General features: G+C 43.8%; 1 protein-coding gene across 3 annotated transcripts in view; it reads left to right on the top strand.

The window, feature by feature from the left end:
• HSD17B7 (hydroxysteroid 17-beta dehydrogenase 7) overlaps nucleotides 1–22,689 on the top strand; it is a 169,439-nt gene that overhangs the window by 45,036 nt on the left and 101,714 nt on the right. The gene's annotated exons all lie outside the window — the stretch shown is intronic.

Raw genomic sequence — 22,689 nt, 5'->3', positions numbered from 1 at the left:
AATCTATTGCTTTCAATATAGTCTTTCATTTAAGGCAATATTTCAATTAATTGAAATAATCCTCCCTTCAAAGTCACAGGATTCTGATGTTTATCAGAACTGTGATTTCTATTGTAGCTCCACCCGGTAGGCGGGGCCAATGTTAGAGCATGGGCAGAAAGGTGGAACAGAGTACTAGATATGACTCTAGTGTAGGGGTGCAAACATTTTTTGGTCCGAGTGCCATATTGCCATACTGAACCAATCCTAAGGGACGCAAAAAAATGTAAAGGGGTAATTTCATGAATGCATCTCCAGAATAACCGTTAGAACATTAATGCATCCCCACAACCAATTTTTGAGTATTTAGGAGAGCGTTTGATAGTCTTTGCTAAAAAAAACCCAAAAAACTGTGCGAACACATATTAACTTAAGCAAAGTTTTTGGAGCAGAAACTTGCCAAATCCTCCTCATAATGCAGGTACCATAGTACTGATGAGGCACAGGCTGTATCTCATATTTACATCCAGGTACCTTATAGGTGACGTGTTTTGAAGTAGATCTTCTCCATTTGTCCAGACCCCATGATGAGATTTCATGCCCAATGCTCATCTTGGCACACTTTCCTCTTCTCAGTCTTCAGCAGCACTTCCAGACAGTGTCCTTAAAAATAAAAGTATTATTATACTGCCCCATAAATATAAATATCTCCTATGAGACTCACCTGATTAAATGCCCTCCTGCACAAAATATCCCCCATGCTGCCACTCTATAATGTCCGCACACACTGTCCCTCTCAATAACATCACCCCAAACTGCCCCTTTCCCTATCTTCCTCATAATGCCTTTCTGGATATTGTCCCCACTGCTCCTCGCTATTTTATTCCCCCTTTCATAATCTGCCAATTGCCCCTTTATGTGCCCTCAATCCAGCCCCCCTCATCTAAAGTAAAAGCACATTTCTTCAGCTCCTCCATGGAGCACTTACCAGCCCAACATCTCCGCAGCTGTGTGATGACCTCACCAATGTGCTGACCTCATGTGCCGGACTGACGCGTGTTGATCTGCCGCGGTCCCAGGGCCACAGTGTTCAAATGTATTTGTGTCTGACAGACGTGAATACCTGTTGAATACAGGAAAAAGGGAGTTGTGTCTCGCGGACAGCGCTGCTGGCCGCACATCGCTTGGTGGGCCGTATGCTGTACAGGCCTTATCTAGTGTCAGGCTGAGTGCAGCTGTGAAGATGACTTCTCCACAATGTACAGGTCTATGCTAATCCCTGTGGCCTTGTGATGTGCACTGAACGTTTGTGTACAGGTGAAGTTTAGCCAAGCATGGAGAGAGCTGGTGAAACAATGTAGTTAGGCTAGGTTCACACTAGCGTTGCGCCGCCCTGCGTCGGCGACGCAACGCGCGACGCACGTAAAAACGCGCGCAAACGCGCGCAAAAACGCGCGCGTTTTGCGACGCGTGCGTCGTTTTTGACGAAAATCGGACGCACAGAAAATGCTACATGTAGCGTTTTCTTGCGTCCGACGCTAGCGTCGGAAACGACGCACGTGGCGAAAAACGCCACCAAAACAACGCACGCGTCCCCTATGTTAAACATAGGGGCGCGTCGCCGCTGCGTCGCCGACGCAACGGCGGCACAACGCTAATGTGAACGTAGCCTTAGCACCAGGAAAGGTTGATTCTAATCTCCTTCAAATTAAAAACCCAGCACAAAGGTTACAAGCAACCCCTGTTGGTGTCCAATAGATCTTTTCATTCTGCATAGACTCCTATAACTGAGTAGGAGGGAAGTGCTGCCTACCTGTAATATGGAACAGAGAGGGGCTTCAGAGCTTTTACAAGAGTTTTCAAGCCCCAGATATGTAGTGGCAATAATTCCAGACAAGTGTGTGGACTTTCTTGAGCAGTGCTGTGCTGGGTACACTTCACAAACACAGCTGAGTTCTCAAGTTCTCATTACATGAATTTACATCTCTAATGCATGTGAAAATAATTAAAAAAAAAAAATTATAAATCTACTATATAATTGTCTAAGGGTCACTTCTGTCTTTCTGTCCTTCTGTCTGTCTGTCATGGATATTCATTGGTCGCGGCCTCTGTCTGTCAAGGAAATCCAAGTCGCTGATTAGTCGCGGAAAAAAAGCCACGACCAATCAGCGACGGGCACAGTCCGGAAGAAAATGGCAGCTCCTTACTCCCCGCAGTCACTGCCCGGCGCCCGCATACTCCCCTCCAGCCACCACTAACACAGGATTAATGCCGGCGGTAACGGACCGCATTATGCCGCGGGTAACGCACTCTGTTACTGCCGCTATTAACCCTGTGTGTCCTTAATTTTTTACTATTGATGCTGCCTATGCGGCATCAATAGTAAAAAAATCTAATGTTAAAAATAATAAAAACAACAAAAAACCTGCTATACTCACCCTCCGTTGTCCGCAGAGCTGGCCGCCATCTTCCGTTCCCGGCGATGCATTGCGAAATTACCCAAGGCAAGGCCGCTAAGTCATCTGGGTAATTTCGCAATGCATCCTGGGAACGGAAGATGGCAGCATCCGCGCGCTCATCACCTGTGCCAGATCCGAAGGTGAGTATGTTAGAACTACAATGGGCCCTCGGATCCAAAGTATGTTTATTTTTTAACCTGTCACATACGTGGCTGGGCAATATACTACGTAGCTTGGCAATATACTACGTGGCTGTGCAGTATACTACGTCGCTGAGCAATATACTACGTGACTGGGCAATATACTACGTCACTGGGCAATATACTACGTGGGCTGTGCAATATGCTACGTGGGCTGTGCAGTATACTATGTGGACATGCATAGAATACGTGGACATGCATCTAGAATACCCGATGCGTTAGAATCGGGCCACCATCTAGTGTGTGTATGTATATGTACTGTGTGTTTCATTATATATATATATATATATATATATATATATATATATATATATATATATATATATATACATATATATATATATATATATATATATATATACATATATATATATATATATACATATACAGTGGGGCAAAAAAGTATTTAGTCAGTCAGCAATAGTGCAAGTTCCACCACTTAAAAAGATGAGAGGCGTCTGTAATTTACATCATAGGTAGACCTCAACTATGGGAGACAAACTGAGAAAAAAATCCAGAAAATCACATTGTCTGTTTTTTTATCATTTTTTTGCATATTATGGTGGAAAATAAGTATTTGGTCAGAAACAAACAATCAAGATTTCTGGCTCTCACAGACCTGTAACTTCTTCTTTAAGAGTCTCCTCTTTCCTCCACTCATTACCTGTAGTAATGGCACCTGTTTAAACTTGTTATCAGTATAAAAAGACACCTGTGCACACCCTCAAACAGTCTGACTCCAAACTCCACTATGGTGAAGACCAAAGAGCTGTCAAAGGACACCAGAAACAAAATTGTAGCCCTGCACCAGGCTGGGAAGACTGAATCTGCAATAGCCAACCAGCTTGGAGTGAAGAAATCAACAGTGGGAGCAATAATTAGAAAATGGAAGACATACAAGACCACTGATAATCTCCATCGATCTGGGGCTCCACGCAAAATCCCACCCCGTGGGGTCAGAATAATCACAAGAACGGTGAGCAAAAATCCCAGAACGACGCGGGGGGACCTAGTGAATGAACTGCAGAGAGCTGGGACCAATGTAACAAGGCCTAGCATAAGTAACACACTACGCCACCATGGACTCAGATCCTGCAGTGCCAGACGTGTCCCACTGCTTAAGCCAGTACATGTCCGGGCCCGTCTGAAGTTTGCTAGAGAGTATTTGGATGATCCAGAGGAGTTTTGGAAGAATGTCCTATGGTCTGATGAAACCAAACTGGAACTGTTTGGTAGAAACACAACTTGTCGTGTTTGGAGGAAAAAGAATATTGAGTTGCATCCATCAAACACCATACCTACTGTAAAGCATGGTGGTGGAAACATCATGCTTTGGGGCTGTTTCTCTGCAAAGGGGCCAGGACGACTGATCCGGGTACATGAAAGAATGAATGGGGCCATGTATCGTGAGATTTTGAGTGCAAACCTCCTTCCATCAGCAAGGGCATTGAAGATGAAACGTGGCTTGGTCTTTTAACATGACAATGATCCAAAGCACACCGCCAGGGCAACGAAGGAGTGGCTCCGTAAGAAGCATTTCAAGGTCCTGGAGTGGCCTAGCCAGTCTCCAGATCTCAACCTTATAGAAAACCTTTGGAGGGAGTTGAAAGTCCGTGTTGCCAAGCGAAAAGCCAAAAACATCACTGCTCTAGAGGAGATCTGCATGGAGGAATGGGCCAACATACCAACAACAGTGTGTGGCAACCTTGTGAAGACTTACAGAAAACGTTTGACCTCTGTCATTGCCAACAAGGGATATATTACAAAGTATTGAGATGAAATTTTGTTTCTGACCAAATACTTATTTTCCACCATAATATGCAAATAAAATGTTAAAAAAACAGACAGTGATTTTCTGGATTTTTTTTTCTCAGTTTGTCTCCCATAGTTGAGGTCTACCTATGATGTAAATTACAGACGCCTCTCATCTTTTTAAGTGGTGGAACTTGCACTATTGCTGACTGACTAAATACTTTTTTGCCCCACTGTGTATGTGTATGTGTATATGTATATATATATATATATATATATATATATATATATATATATATATATATATATATATATATATATATATATATATATATATTATTATTATTATTATACATTTTTATAGCGCCATTTATTCCATGGCGCTTTACATGTGAATACGGGGCAAATATAGACAAATACATTAAACATGAGCAGATAACAAGGCACACGAGTACATAAGGAGGGAGGACCCTGCCCGCGAGGGCTCACAGTCTGCAGGGGGTGGGTGAGGATACACTAGGAGAGGGTAGGGCAGGTTGCGCGGCTGTTCAGTAGGTTGAGGATCACTGCAGGCTGTAGGCTTGTCGGAAGAGGTGGGTCTTCAGGTTCTTTTTGAAGGTTTCTATGTTAGGCGAGAGTCTGATGTGTTGGGGTAGAGAGTTCCAGAGTATGGGGGAAGCACGGGAGAAGTCTTGGATGCGGTTATGGGAAGAAGAGATGAGAGGGGAGTAGAGAAGGAGGTCTTGGGAGGATATATACACATATATACACACACAGTTATACATATATATAATTATACAGTACAGACCAAACGTTTGGACACGCCTTCTCACTTAAAGATTTTTTTCCGTATTTTCCGGACTATGAAACCTGTAAATTCACACTGAAGGCATCAAAACTATGAATTAACACATGTGGAGTTATATACTTAACAAAAAAGTGTGAAACAACTGAAAATATGTCTTATATTCTAGGTTCTTCAAAATAGCCACCTTTTGCTTTGATGACTGCTTTGCACACTCTTGGCATTCTCTTGATGAACTTCATGAGGTAGTCACCGGAAATGGTCTTCCAACAATCTTGAAGGAGTTCCCCAAGATGCTTAGCACTTGTTGGCCCTTTTGCCTTCACTCTGCGGTCCATCTCACCCCAAACCACCTCGATTGGGTTCAGGGCTAGTGACTGTGGGGGCCAGGTCATCTGGCGTAGCACTCCTTCACTCTCCTTCTTGGTCAAATGGCCCTTACACAGCCTGGAGGTGTGTTTGGGGTCATTGTCCTGTTGAAAAATAAATGATGGTCCAACTAAACGCAAAACGGATGGAATAACATGCCGCTGCAAGATGCTGTGTAGCCTTGCCAGTTCAGTATGCCTTCAATTTTGAATAAATCCCCAACAGTGTCACTAGCAAAGCACCCCACAACATCACAACTCCTCCTCCATGCTTCACGGTGGGAACCAGGCATGTAGAGCCCATCCGTTCACCTTTTCTGCATCGCACGAAGACACAGTGGTTGGAACCAAAGATCTCAAATTTGGACTCCTCAGACCAAAGCACAGATTTCCACTGGTCTAATGTCCATTCATTGTGTTCTTTAGCCCAAACAAGTCTCTTCTGCTTGCTGCCTGTCCTTAGCAGTGGTTTCCTAGCAGCTATTTTACCATGATGGCCTCCTGCACAAAGTCTCCTCTTAACCCTGCTTTTGTCTTTGGTCAAAAACGACCGACCTTGAACTTCAATATTCTTTAAAATATTCAAGATGCGGCTCTGAAACCCGTGGCCGACCGACCCATCCTCATTTAAGTCAATCAACCACAAGTTTCAGAACCGCATCTTGAACACCCCAAAAAATACCAAAGTTCAAAATCGGTCTCCCCAGACCGAAGGCAACAGCAGGGTTAACAGTTGTTGTAGAGATGTGTCTGCTGCTAGAACTCTGTGTGGCATTGACCTGGTCTCTAATCTAAGCTGCTGTTAACCTGCGATTTCTGAGGCTGGTGACTCGGATAAACTTATCCTCAGAAGCAGAGGTGACTCTTGGTCTTCCTTTCCTGGGGCGGTCCTCATGTGAGCCAGTTTCTTTGTAGCGCTTGACTGTTTTTGCAACTGCACTTGGGGACACTTTCAAAGTTTTCCCAATTTTTCGGACTGACTGACCTTCATTTCTTAAAGTAATGATGGCCACTCGTTTTTCTTTACTTAGAATTTGTATTATGGCAGGAAAAAGCAGCTAACAGTCTATTCAGTAGGACTATCAGCTATGTATCCACCAGACTTCTTCACAACACAACTAATGGTCCCAACCCCATTTATAAGGCAAGAATTCCCACTTATTAAACCTGACAGGGCACACCTGTGAAGTGAAAACCATTTCCGGTGACTACCTCTTGAAGCTCATCAAGAGAATGCCAAGAGTGTGCAAAGCAGTCATCAAAGCAATAGGTGGCTACTTTGAAGAACCTAGAATATAACACATAATTTCAGTTATATCACACTTTTTTGTTAAGTATATAATTCCACATGTGTTAATTCATAGTTTTGATGCTTTCACTGTGAATTTACAATTTTCATAGTCCTGAAAATACAGAAAAATATTTTAATGAGGTGTCCAAACGTTTGCTCTGTAGTGTGTGTGTGTGTGTGTGTGTGTGTGTGTCCGGGATTGGCATCGGCACCGTCGCAGCTACAGCCACAAAATTTTGCACAGTCACACGTCTGGACCCCGAGAGCGTCATAGGCTATATTGTGAGGCGAAATTTTAACCCCGCGCGTTCCAATTCACCAAACAATTTTGCCCCTATCTACATAATGGGGAAAAAAGTGAATGGAAAAGTGTTGGAAGCGTCGCAGCTACAGCAACAAAATTTTGCACAGTCACACGTCTGGACCCTGAGAGCGTCATAGGCTACGTTGTGAGGTGAAATATTAACCCCGCGCTTTCCAATTCACCAAACAATTTTGCCCCTATCTACATAATGGGAAAAAATGAAAGGAAAAGTGTAGGAGGCAAATTGACAGCTGCCAGATGTGAACAAGGGGGACTTAAAGAATGAGAGCGATGGCGCCAAAGAGTATATACCGTACAGTTGCTAAGGTGGGGCCTCGACATGGGATACTCACCACACACGGGGATATGAACACACACAAAATGCGCCACACACTACCACGTGCTTGAACACATATTACCCTCAGCACACATTTCACCACAAATACACCAACCTCGCCACATAAAAGTCAAAACACAAAAGTCGCCACTCAAAACTCGCCACGCGCAGAACTCGCCACATGCAAAAACTAGGCTCTTGCAAAACTCGCCACAAGTGCAAAATTCTCCTCATGAAAAACTCGCCACACGCAAAACTTGCACACGCGGAAAAATTGCCACATGCACAAAAGTTGCAACACATGCAAAAGTTGCCTCACACAAAACTTGCACATACTCAAAAGGCACCACACAATACTCGCAACGCGCAAAACTCGCCATGCGCAAAACTTGCTGCACACAACTTGCTACACTAACCTGTCACATGTAACTCGACACACAAAAAGTTGCTACACGCATGTTGCTACACAAAACTCATCTCACAAAAGTCGCTACATGCATGTCGCCACACGCAACTCAACACACACAACTTGACAAACGAAACTCGCCCTAAAACACACACAAGTCTGGTATTATCCTTCAAAAATAAAAATCTGATTAATAAGCAGACAAACTACAACAATTGCACCATATAGGAAATACGGCAGCTGTCAGTCACATGACCTGTCTATTATGTGTATGTGTGAGCTAATACATACTGCCAGGGGGAGGGCTTCCTATTGGCTGGGGATTTATCAGGCTGCCAATTTAGCTTACAAATAATGAGGTAAAAATACTGAGCAAATAACGTGTGAACGAGGTCTAATACAGGAGGAGATGACACACAGGTATATACTATATACAGGAGAGATGACACACAGGTATATACTATATAGAGGAGGAGATGACATATAGGTACATATATACAGGAGGAGATGACATACAGGTATATACTATATACAGGAGGAGATGACATACAGGTATATGCTATATATAGAAGATGACATGCAGGTATATACTATATGCAGGAGGAGATGACACTCAGATATACAGTGGGGCAAAAAAGTATTTAGTCAGTCAGCAATAGTGTAAGTTCCACCACTTAAAAAGATGAGAGGCGTCTGTAATTTACATCATAGGTAGACCTCAACTATGGGAGACAAACTGAGAAAAAAAAATCCAGAAAATCACATTGTCTGTTTTTTTAACATTTTATTTGCATATTATGGTGGAAAATAAGTATTTGGTCAGAAACAAAATTTCATCTCAATACTTTGTAATATATCCTTTGTTGGCAATGACAGAGGTCAAACGTTTTCTGTAAGTCTTCACAAGGTTGCCATACACTGTTGTTGGTATGTTGGCCCATTCCTCCATGCAGATCTCCTCTAGAGCAGTGATGTTTTTGGCTTTTCGCTTGGCAACATAGACTTTCAACTCCCTCCAAAGGTTTTCTATAGGGTTGAGATCTGGAGACTGGCTAGGCCACTCCAGGACCTTGAAATGCTTCTTACGAAGCCACTCCTTCGTTGCCCTGGCGGTGTGCTTTGGATCATTGTCATGTTGAAAGACCCAGCCACGTTTCATCTTCAATGCCCTTGCTGAGGAAAGGAGGTTTGCACTCAAAATCTCACGATACATGGCCCCATTCATTCTTTCATGTACCCGGATCAGTCGTCCTGGCCCCTTTGCAGAGAAACAGCCCCAAAGCATGATGTTTCCACCACCATGCTTTACAGTAGGTATGGTGTTTGATGGATGCAACTCAGTATTCTTTTTCCTCCAAACACGACAAGTTGTGTTTCTACCAAACAGTTCCAGTTTGGTTTCATCAGACCATAGGACATTCTCCCAAAACTCCTCTGGATCATCCAAATGCTCTCTAGCAAACTTCAGACGGGCCCGGACATGTACTGGCTTAAGCAGTGGGACACGTCTGGCACTGCAGGATCTGAATCCATGGTGGCGTAGTGTGTTACTTATGGTAGGCCTTGTTACATTGGTCCCAGCTCTCTGCAGTTCATTCACTAGGTCCCCCCGCGTGGTTCTGGGATTTTTGCTCACCGTTCTTGTGATCATTCTGACCCCACGGGGTGGGATTTTGCATGGAGCCCCAGATCGAGGGAGATTATCAGTAGTCTTGTATGTCTTCCATTTTCTAATTATTGCTCCCACTGTTGATTTCTTCACTCCAAGCTGGTTGGCTATTGCAGATTCAGTCTTCCCAGCCTGGTGCAGGGCTACAATTTTGTTTCTGGTGTCCTTTGACAGCTCTTTGGTCTTCACCATAGTGGAGTTTGGAGTCAGACTGTTTGAGGGTGTGCACAGGTGTCTTTTTATACTGATAACAAGTTTAAACAGGTGCCATTACTACAGGTAATGAGTGGAGGAAAGAGGAGACTCTTAAAGAAGAAGTTACAGGTCTGTGAGAGCCAGAAATCTTGATTGTTTGTTTCTGACCAAATACTTATTTTCCACCATAATATGCAAATAAAATGTTAAAAAAACAGACAGTGATTTTCTGGATTTTTTTTTCTCAGTTTGTCTCCCATAGTTGAGGTCTACCTATGATGTAAATTACAGACGCCTCTCATCTTTTTAAGTGGTGGAACTTGCACTATTGCTGACTGACTAAATACTTTTTTGCCCCACTGTATACTATATACAGGGGAGATGACACACAGGTATATACTATATACAGGAGGAGATGACATACAGGTATATACTATATATAGAAGGAGATGACATTCAGGTATATACTATATATAGGGGAGATGACACAGCAGGTATATACTATATACAGGAGATGACATACAAATGTATACTATATATAAGGGAGATGACAAACATGTATATACTGAGGTGATGAGGTGAAAATGAGAGGTGTGAGTGCAAAATGAGAGAAGTGAGGAAAAATAGTGGAGTGATCAGAAAATGACAGATGTGAGGTTGAAATGACAAGTGTTAGGGGGGAATGAGAGGAGTGAGGGAGAAAATGAGAGGTGTGAGGGGGAAAATGAAAGATGTGATTGGGAAAATGAGAGGCGTGATGGGAAAATAAGAGAAGTGAGGTGCTATAACTAACCACAGATATTTACTATGCCCAGGCAACGCCGGGCTCTTCAGCTAGTCTACTATATAAAGCTGAATGTGTGTGTGTGTGTATGTCCGGGATTGGCATCTGCACCGTCGCAGCTACAGCCACAAAATTTTGCACAGTCACACATCTGGACCCCGAGAGCGTCATAGGCTATATTGTGAGGTGAAATATTAACCCCGCGCGTTCCAATTCACCAAACAATTTTGCCCCTATCTACATAATGGGGAAAAAAGTGAAAGGAAGTGTTGGAAGCGTCGCAGCTACAGCAACAAAATTTTGCACAGTCACACGTCTGGACCCTGAGAGCGTCATAGGCTACGTTGTGAGGTGAAATATTAACCCCGCGCTTTCCAATTCACCAAACAATTTTGCCCCTATCTACATAATGGGGAAAAAGTGAAAGGAAAAGTGTTGGAGGAGTCGCAGCTACAGCCACAAAATTTTGCAGTCACACGTCTGGACCCCGAGAGTGTCATAGGCTATATTGTGAGGCGAAATTTTAACCCCGCGCGTTCCAATTCACCAAACAATTTTGCCCCTATCTACATAATGGGGAAAAATGAAAGGAAAAGTGTAGGAGGCAAATTGACAGCTGCCAGATGTGAACAAGGGGGACTTAAAGAATGAGAGCGATGGCGCCAAAGAGTATATACCGTACAGTTGCTAAGGTGGGGCCTCGACATGGGATACTCACCACACACGGGGATATGAACACACACAAAATGCGCCACACACTACCACGTGCTTGAACACATATTACCCTCAGCACACATTTCACCACAAATACACCAACCTCGCCACATAGAAGTCAAAACACAAAAGTCGCCACTCAAAACTCGCCACGCGCAAAACTCGCCACATGCAAAAACTAGGCTCTTTCAAAACTCGCCACAAGTGCAAAATTCTCCTCATGAAAAACTCGCCACACGCAAAACTTGCACACGCGGAAAAATTGCCACATGCACAAAAGTTGCAACACATGCAAAAGTTGCCTCACACAAAACTTGCACATACTCAAAAGGCACCACACATAATACTCGCAACGCGCAAAACTCGCCATGCGCAAAACTTGCTGCACACAACTTGCTACACTAACCTGTCACATGTAACTCGACACACAAAAAGTTGCTACACGCATGTTGCTACACAAAACTCATCTCACAAAAGTCGCTACATGCATGTCGCCACACGCAACTCAACACACACAACTTGACAAACGAAACTCGCCCTAAAACACACACAAGTCTGGTATTATCCTTCAAAAATTAAAATCTGATTAATAAGCAGACAAACTACAAGAGCAACAAATGTACCATATAGGAAATACGGCAGCTGTCAGTCACATGACCTGTCTATTATGTGTATGTGTGAGCTAATATATACTGCCAGGGGGAGGGCTTCCTGTTGGCTGGGGATTTATCAGGCTGCCAATTTAGCTTACAAATACTGAGGTAAAAATACTGAGCAAATAACGTGTGAACGAGGTCTAATACAGGAGGAAATGACACACAGGTATATACTATATACAGGGGAGATGACACACAGGTATATACTATATAGAGGAGGAGATGACATATAGGTATATGCTATATATAGAAGATGACATGCAGGTATATACTATATGCAGGAGGAGATGACATATAGGTATATGCTATATATAGAAGATGACATGCAGGTATATACTATATGCAGGAGGAGATGACACTCAGATATATACTGTATACAGGGGAGATGACACACAGGTATATACTATATACAGGAGGAGATGACATACAGGTATATACTATATATAGGGGAGATGACATACAGGTATATACTATATACAGGAGATGACATACAGATGTATACTATATATAAGGGAGATGACAAACATGTATATACTGAGGTGATGAGGTGAAAATGAGAGGTGTGAGGTGAAAATGAAAAGGTGTGAGTTCAAAATGAGAGAAGTGAGGAAAAATAGTGGAGTGATCAGAAAATGACAGATGTGAGGTTGAAATGACAAGTGTTAGGGGGGAATGAGAGGAGTGAGGGAGAAAATGAGAGGTGTGAGGGAGAAATTGAGAGATGTGAGGGGGAAAATTAAAGATGTGATTGGGAAAATGAGAGGCGTGATGGGAAAATAAGAGAAGTGAGGTGCTATAACTAACCACAGATATTTACTATGCCCAGTCAACGCCGGGCTCTTCAGCTAGTATATATATATATATATATATATATATATATATATATATAAATAATATAATATAATATTGCACTTACTTGCGGGTTGGGGAATACTCGCTTGACAGCGACAAAACACACAGCAATACGTTTTCTCCTCAAAGACTCAACTGGGTTTATTGCTCCATAAACCCCAGAGGCAGAAAACAAAAAACAACAATCTTCATATCACGGCAAATTAAAGTAACAATGTTCACAGCGTCACTCTGTTCCATCAGGACGGAGTACCACACGGGACCTGTTTCTGGCTCTGCAGATCTCTGTCCTCACCTCGTGCTGTTCAGGGATCCAGTCCTCCTCCCAGGACCTCCCAAAACCCAGGTTACTCGGGATCACACAGATGGCCTGTCCGGGTACTATTCAGGACGTCCATCCCCGGCTGGGACCGTCCAATACCCAGGCGAATAGTAGCAAAGTCCCACCACGTGCTCTTCAGGGCTAGCACACCCAACACCGAGGTTTCTCTCAGGACCTTGCACCTGTACCATCCAGGTCTGCACACTCAGACCACACAGGACCCCTCTGCAGTGTCCAGCCAGGACACATGGAAGTGTGTCCACACTTGCAGACTCCCAAACACTCACCATGTGCTACACACACCTCCTTTACATAGGTGTAACCACACCCATGTACCTGTCACATGGCCAGTCAGGTGAGCGTGACATCACCACAGGTCCTTCAACACAAAACCATCTTAGGTGTTCAAACACGCCTCTTTGGGTGGGTTTGTAGGTGACTGGACCCACCCATCTCTCCAATCACCTGGAAGCCTTCCCAATGTAAACAATCCATCAGTAGTAGATCTGCTTTTGCAAAACATACCCAGGCTTCCATCACAGGGCCACCTACCTCTGCGATACATACCGTCCATCAATCACATGACCAGTCGCTGTTTCAACACAATTATGTCTCCAAGTGCATCCCGAAGTGCACATGCAGCTAACTAGTTGTTTGTGAAGTACCACTGTCCCCTCGTCAACATATGAACACTTACCTGTTTATGTGCAGAGCTAGGCAGCTGCATCTAATCAAAGCCTATAGAGCTAGGGTTTAACCCATGGCATTTATATATAAACTAGATTGTGGCCCGATTCTAACGCATCGGGTATTCTAGAATATGCATGTCCCCGTAGTATATGGACAATGATGATTCCAGAATTCGCGGCAGACTCTGCCCGTTGCTGATTGGTCGAGGCAATCTTTATGACATCATCGTCGCCATGGCAACCATTATGATATCTACGTCGATACTGTGCCCGTCGCTGATTGGTCGATGCGAATTTGCGGCAGACTGTGCCTGTCGCTGATTGGTCGAGGTAACCTTTATGACATCATCGTCGCCATGCTGTGCCCGTCGCTGATTGGTCGAGGCCTAGCGGCCTCGACCAATCAGAGGCGCGGGATTTCCAGGACAGACAGACAGACAGATGGAAAAACCCTTAGACAATTATATATATACTAGATTGTGGCCCGATTCTAACGCATCGGGTATTCTAGAATATGCATGTCCCCGTAGTATATGAACAATGATGATTCCAGAATTCGCGGCAGACTGTGCCCATCGCTGATTGGTCGAGGCAACCTTTAGGACATCATCGTCACCATGGCAACCATTATGACATCTACATCGATACTGTGCCCGTTGCTGATTGGTCGAGGCCGCCAGGGATATCTACGTCCTTTATGACATCATCGTCGCTGTGCCCGTCGCTGATTGGTCGAGGCCTGGCAGCCTCGACCAATCAGACGCGGGATGTCAACGTCCTTTATGACATCATCGTCGCTGTGCCTGTCGCTGATTGGTCGAGGCCGCCAGACCTCGACCAATCAGAGGCGGGATTTCCAGGACAGACAGACAGACAGACAGAAAAACCCTTAGGCAATTATATATATACTAGATTGTGGCCCGATTCTAACGCATCGGGTATTCTAGAATATGCATGTCCCCGTAGTATATGGACAATGATGATTCCAGAATTCGCGGCAGACTGTGCCCGTCGCTGATTGGTCGAGGCAACCTTTATGACATCGTCGCCATGGCAACCATTATGACATCATCGTCGCTGTGCCCGTTGCTGATTGGTCGAGGCCTGGCGGCCTCGACCAATCAGAGACGCGGGATTTCTACGTCGATGCTGTGCCGGTCTCTGATTGGTCGAGGCCTGGCGGCCTCGACCAATCAGAGACGCGGGATTTCCAGGACAGACAGACAGAAAGACAGAAATACAGACAGACAAAGACAGACAGACGGAAAAACCCTTAGACAATTATATATATATAGATACTAGATTGTGGCCCGATTCTAACGCATCGGGTATTCTAGAATATGCATGTCCCCGTAGTATATGGACAATGATGATTCCAGAATTTGCGGCAGACTGTGCCCGTCGCTGATTGGTCGAGGCAACCTTTATGACATCATCGTCGCCATGGCAACCATTATGACATCTAATTCGATACTGTGCCCGTTGCTGATTGGTCGAGGCCTGGCGGCCTCGACCAATCAGACGTGGGATGTCTACGTCCTTTATGACATCATCGTCGCTGTTTGGTCGAGGCCTAGCGGCCTCGACCAATCAGAGACGCGGGTTTCTACGTCGATACTGTGCCCGTCGCTGATTGGTCGAGGCCTGGCGGCCTCGACCAATCAGAGATGCGGGATTTCCAGGACAGAAAGACAGACAGACAAACCCTTAGACAATTATATAGATACTAGATTGTGGCCCGATTCTAACGCATCGGGTATTCTAGAATATGCATGTCCCCGTAGTATATGGACAATGATGATTCCAGAATTCGCGGCAGACTGTGCCCGTCGCTGATTGTTCGAGGCAACCTATGACATCATCGTCGCCATGGCAACCATTATGACATCTACGTCGATACTGTGCCCGTCGCTGAATCAGAAACGTGAGATGTCTACGTCCTTTATGACATCATCGTCGCTGTGCCCGTTGCTGATTGGTCGAGGCCTGGCGGCCTCGACCAATCAGAGACGCGGGATTTCTACGTCGATGCTGTGCCGGTCTCTGATTGGTCGAGGCCTGGCGGCCTCGACCAATCAGAGAGCTGGGATTTCCAGGACAGACAGACGGAAAAACCCTTAGGCAATTATATATATAGATATATATAGATAGACTAGCTGTACTACCCAGCTTTGTACGGGTTAATAACTGCTGTTAGCAAAATAGAATGTGTTGACCGCTTGAATGTCACCGCTTTGAAAAATCATTACCTACAATCAAGATGGCTACCTAATCAAATGTGGGAGCATTGAAACGTCGCTGATGTTCACCTTGTGGTGTTTTGTCATCTCGAATGACAACCTTGTAATCGTCATGTGGCATGCATTCAAGTGCAGTCTTGAAAATTTGAACATATGGATTGTTGGAGTGAAGGAACTGCTGCAAAATAGTGACAATATCAAGGCGAGTGTTAGGAATTAAAGAGCATCTCCGCTGAGCCTCTGCTTCTGCATTTCCCATGAAGAAGAGTTGAAGAAATTGAGGTTCTTCTCCTTGTAATGGAAGCAGTGAGCCAGTTGAGTGGTAAACCTGTCCTTGAACTTTTAAATGTCGGCATAAATCCTGTTGTAGACATTTTTTTTTGTTGCACCAAATGATGTCATTTGGAAGCAGGAGTTGTACTTCCTGATGTTATCCAAGAAATGCTTTGATATTGTACTGGTACCTGTCATCAGAGACTTTAGGGGATCTGATGGTGACAGGAGAGGTGGAAGTTTTATCTTGCCATTTGCACAGCATAAACCTGGCGGCTCATCTTTCCATTTCAGGGCACTGCAGTACATGCTGACCACATTCATTTTGGATTATCCTGATAGTTTATGTCTGACTGGTAACAAAAGGCAGCATGTTTCAAATCTCCAACCATTTCCTGTGCCCTGGTGGAAGAAATCGCAATTCTTAGTGGCAAGTCGGCCTTCTCTCTGCCTGGATGACTCATTGGCCCTTGAGGAAGCATCTCCTCTGTTATCTGCAAGCCTCGCTTCCCTCTGCTCAGAAAGTGCATTGGCTCTTGAGGAAGCAGCTGCTGTTCTCATGTGTCAGCCTTGTTTCTCAGTCTTCACATTTTTCATTTAATGCAGCTTTTCTTTTCGCATCAGCTGACATTCGTGCCATGGAATTCCTTTTCTTATGAGGCATTGTGGTAAAAATAGTCTGTTACTGGCAGTTTCTATATCCTCTCACATAGAGATAATGTGACTGACATCAGCCTTTCCACCAACACACCCTAACTGACATGCTGTTACCTCACACACGCTTTGTTATACTGAGAATGTCCTTTATTGCCTATATTAACCAATCAGAGCTCAGATTAATTAACTGTACAAAATAGAAGCTGAGCTGTGATTGGTTGCTATTGGCAGCCTGATAAATCCACAGCCAACAGGAAGCCCCGCCGGCAGTATGTGTATGTGTATGTGTATATATATATATAGATATATATATATATATATATATATATATATATATATAATTAGCTCACACATACACATAATAGACAGGTCATGTGACTGACAGCTGCCATATTTCCTATATGGTACATTTGTTGCTCTTGCAGTTTGTCTGCTTATTAATCAGATTTTTATTTTTGAAGGATAATACCAGACTGTGTGTGTTTTAGGGTGAGTTTCTTGTGTTAAGTTGTGTGTGTTGAGTTGCGTGTGGCGACATGCATGTAGCAACTTTTTGTGTGTCGAGTTGCATGTGACAGGTTAGTGTAGCAAGTTGTGTGCAGCAAGTTCTGCGCGTGGCAAATTTTATGTGTGGTGCGTTTTGTGTGAGGCAACTTTTGCATGTGTTGCAACTTTTGTGAATGTGGCAATTTTTCTGCGTTTGGCGAGTCTTCCATGAGGTGCGTTTTGCACGTGTGGCGAGTTTTGCATGTGGCCCCCTTGTTCACATCTGGCAGCTGTCAATTTGCCTCCAACACTTTTCCTTTCACTTTTTCCCCATTATGTAGATAGGGGCAAAATTGTTTGGTGAATTGGAAGGGGTAGGGCTAAAATTTTGCCTCACAACATAGCCCATGATGCTCTGGGGGTCCAGACATGTGACTGTGCAAAATTTTGTGGCTGTAGCTGTGATGTTGCAGATGCCAATCCCGGACACACACACACACACACACACACTTTTATATATTAGATTACGCAAACGTATGTCTTGTGTCCACACTGACACACAGCTCTTATGCACAGATACTACTACATACTCTTGTTTCTTTGCTGTAAACCTGTTACAGCTAGTGATTAGCGAACCCCTGGCCGATCAGTTAAAAAAAAAAAAAGTTTGGTTCGGGTACCAGAACAGTACCTGAACTCAGACGCCATTCACATGAGTAGGGGGCCGTAACATCCAGTCTTTGCCATGCTGTCATATGCATGACAGCACTGCAAACACTGCCTCTGATTGGCTTTAAGATCAGAGAGCCGCATCTCACACTGTCAGATGACAGCATGAGCCCGCAGCTGTAACCAAAGGTAAAAAGTTTACCTCCAGTCACAAGCGTTGGCTGATGGGACTACTACTTCCATCAGCCTATGCCTGGTGCTGTTAACAGCGAGAGCAGGTGCAGCTGATAGAATTATTTGTCAGCTTGCTCTATAAATAAATTGTGGTGTTTTTCCCCCATATTTTTAAAAACCAGCCAGGCAAAACTGACAGCTGTGGGCTCCAACCTTCAGCTGCCGATCGCGGCCGGGTGTCAACTGCCTATCGCACCTGACATCCGGCACTATGTGCCAGGAGCGGTCACGGACCGCCCCCGGCACATTAACCCCCGGCACACCGCGATCAAACATGATCGCGGCGTGCCGGTGGTACAGGGAAGCATCGCGCAGGGAGGGGGCTCCCTGCGGGCTTCCCTGAGATCCCCGCAGCAACGCGATGTGATTGCGTTGCTGTGGGGTGGGTTCTCTTACCTTCCTCCCTGCAGCAGCCCTGGATCCAAAATGGCCGTGGCATCCGGGTCCTGCAGGGAGGGAGGTGGCTTACCAAGTGCCTGCTCAGAGCAGGCGCTTAGTAAGCCTGCAGTGCTGTAAGTCAGATCGCTGATCTGACAGAGTGCTGTGCAAACTGTCAGATCAGCGATCTGTGATGTCCCCCCCCCCCCCCCCCCCGGGACAAAGTAAAAAAGTTTAAAAAAAAAAAAAAAAACAAACAAAAAAAAAATCCTAAATAAAAAAATATATATATATATATTATTCCCATAAATACATTTCTTTATCTAAATAAAAAAACAAACAATAAAAGTACACATATTTAGTATCGCCGCGTCCGTAACAACCCATCCTATAAAACTGTCCCATTAGTTAACCCCTTCAGTACACACCGTAAGAAGAAGAAAAAAAAAAGGCAAAAAACAACGCTTTATTATCATACCGCCGAACAAAAAGTGGAATAACACGCGATCAAAAAGACAGATATAAATAACCATGGTACCGCTGAAAACATCATCTTGTCCCGCAAAAAACGAGCTGCCATACAGCATCATCAGCAAAAAAATAAAAAAGTTATAGACCTCGGAATAAAGCGTTGCAAAAATAATTATTTTTTCTATAAAATAGTTTTTATCGTATAAAAGTGCCAAAACATAAAAAAATGATATAAATGAGGTATCGCTGTAAACTTACTGACCCGAAGAATAAAACTGCTTTATCCATTTTACCAAACGCGGAACAGTATAAACGCCTCCTCCAAAAGAAATTCATGAATAGCTGGTTTTTGGTCATTCTGCCTCACAAAAATAGGAATAAAAAGCGATCAAAAAATGTCACGTGCCCGAAAGTGTTGCCAATAAAACCGTCAACTCGTCCCGCAAAAAACAAGACTTCACATGACTCTGTGGACTCAAATATGGAAACATTATAGCTCTCAAAATGTGGTAATGCAAAAAATATTTTGTGCAATAGAAAGCGTCTTTCAGTGTGTGACGGTTGCCAATCATAAAAATCCGCTAAAAAACCCGCTATAAAAGTAAATCAAACCCCCCTTCATCACCCCCTTAGTTAGGGAAAAATTAAAAAATTAAAAAAATGTATTTATTTCCATTTTCCCATTAGGGTTAGTGTTAGGGCCAAAAATTCCTGTGAAACACCTGAAGGGTTAATAAACTTCTTGAATGTGGTTTTGAGCACCTTGAGGGGTGCAGTTTTTAGAATGGTGTCACACTTGGGTATTTTCTTGGGTATTTTCTATCATATAGACCCCTCAAAATTACTTCAAATGAGATGTGGTCCCTAAAAAAAATGGTGTTGTAAAAATGGGAAATTGCTGGTCAACTTTTAACCCTTAACTCCCTAACAAAAAAAAAATGAGAGGCCTTCCATCCCTTGTATTTATCTACTTGTTCGTCTTTGAACCGATTATAACTTCTGAATAGCCTTTAATTAAAATGTGAAGCCCAAAATTGTGTTCCGATAATTAAGAGAAATGAATATTTCTCTTAAAGGGACTCTGTCACCTGAATTAGGAGGGAACAATTTTCAGCCATAGGGGCGGGGTTTTCGGGTGTTTGATTCACCCTTTCCTTACCCGCTGGCTGCATGCTGGCTGCAATATTGGATTGAAGTTCATTCTCTGTTCTCCATAGTACACGCCTGCGCTGTGCAAGATTGCCTTGTGCAGACATGTACTACGGAGGACAGAGAATGAACTTCAATCCAATATTGCAGCCAGCATGCAGCCAGCGGGTAAGGAAAGGGTGAATCAAACACCCGAAAACCCCGCCCCTATGGCTGAAAATTGTTCCCTCCAAATTCAGGTGACAGAGTCCCTTTAAGCAGCAGCACACGTGACTGCCAGCAGCAGCAGGAAGTCTCCGGCTGACACTGTCCTTGTTAGAGAGCAATGAATACTCACTGCTTTGCGTGCACACAGTCTCGGCATGCAGAGCATTGAGTATTCCAGCAGCTGCCCTTTGGCTTGCAAGCAGCGCATGACATCCCTGCCATGCGATGTTTACAAGCATAAAGCAGTTCCTGTCATCGGAACAGGACGCTGCGAGGGAGCGCTGGGCAGGTAAGTATAATTTTTTTTTTTTTAATGTTTTCTGATGGGGCCATGCATACCAGGATTGAGGGTGGGGGGTAATCATACCAGGTTGCCATTAAAGAGAAATGAATATTTATTGCCCTCCACGCCCATGGTCATGGAATGCAGTGTATATTCATTTCTCTTTAGCAGCGGGCACAGGCGTTAGCTGCAAAAGCCGGTTCCTGCCTCTGTGACCCCTGCTCCGCTGAAACCGCTCCCCCACCTCCCCACCGCCGGTATATCCAGACTATAAGACACACCTCCCATTTTCCTTCACATTTTTGGATGAAAAAAGTGTGTCTTATACTTTAAAAAAAAATAAGGTAGATTGGTGTCCTCAGCAAAGACTGACACTTTACTCTTAATCCCATCCACAAAGTCATTAATAAAGAGGTTAAAAAGAATTGGTCCTAGCACAGATCCCTGTGGTCACCACTGCTGACTACAGTTGTGCTCAAAAGTTTACATACCCCTGCAGAATTTTTGCTTTCTTGGCCTTTTTTTTTCCAGGTAATATGAATGATAACACCAACACTTTTTCTCCACTCATGGTTAGGGGTTGGGTGAAGCTATTTGTTGTCAAACTACTGTTTTGTCTTTTTAAATCATAATGACAATTCAAAACATCCAAATGACCCTGATTAAAAGTTCATATTCCCTAGTGATTTTGGCCTGATAACATGCACAGAAGTTGACACAAATGGGGTTTGAATGGCTACTAAAGGTAATATACTCACCTGTGACCTGTTTGCAGTGTGTGTGCATAATAGCTGAGTGAGTTTCTGGGATCCTGACAGACTCTTGCATCTTTCATCCAGCCACTGATGTTTCTGAATTGTGAGTTATGGGGAAAGCAAAAGAATTGTCATCGGATCTGCGAGAAAAGGTAGTTGAACTGTATAACACAGGAAAGGGATACAAAAAGATATCCCAAGAATTGATAATGCCAGTCAGCAGCGTTTAAACTGTGATTAACAAATAGAAAATTAGGGGCTCTGCAAAAACAAAACCATGATCGGTAGACCAACAAAAATGTTGTCTACAACTGCCAGAAATATTGTTCGGGATGCAAAGAAAAACCACAAATAACATTAGCTGAAATACAGGACTCTCTGAAAACTAGCGGTGTGGCTATTTCAAGATGCACAGTAAGGAGGCACTTGAAGCAAGATGGGCTCCATTGTCAAGTCACTAGAAGAAAGCCATTACTGCACAAATACCACAAAGTATCTCGCCTACAATACACAAAACAGCACAGAGACAAGCCTCAAAACTTCTAGAATAAGGTAAGTTGGAGTGATTAAACCAAAGTTGAACTTTTTGGCCACAACCATAAACTTTACATTTGGAGAGAGGTCAACAAGTAATACGATGAAAGGAACACCATTCCTACTGTAAAGCACGGAATTGGATCACTTATGTTTTAAGGATGTGTGAGCTACAAAGGCACAGGAAACATAACACCATGTTATCAGCAAATACTGGGGCAAATTTGCACTCATCAGCCTGGAAGCTGCGCATGGGATGTACTTGGATGTTCCAACATGACAACGATCCAAAAAGCAAGGCCAAGTCGATCTGTCATTGGCTTCAACAGAACAAAGTAAAGGTTCTAGAGTGGCCATCTCAGTCTCCTGACCTCAATATCATTGAGCCACCCTGGGGAGATCTCAAGCGCGTACTTCATGCTAGACAGCCCAGGAATTTACTGGAACTGGAGGCTTTTTGCCAAGAATAGTGGGCAGATTTACCATCTGAGAAAATAAAGAACCTCATCCACAACTACCACAAAAGACTTCAAGCTGTCATTGATGTTAGAGGGGGCAATACACCGTATTA

The sequence above is a fragment of the Ranitomeya imitator genome, chromosome 8 (assembly GCF_032444005.1).
Source record: "Ranitomeya imitator isolate aRanImi1 chromosome 8, aRanImi1.pri, whole genome shotgun sequence".
Taxonomy (NCBI): domain Eukaryota; kingdom Metazoa; phylum Chordata; class Amphibia; order Anura; family Dendrobatidae; genus Ranitomeya; species Ranitomeya imitator.
Note: the sequence above shows the minus strand (reverse complement) of the source record. Positions and strands in the feature narration are given on the sequence as shown.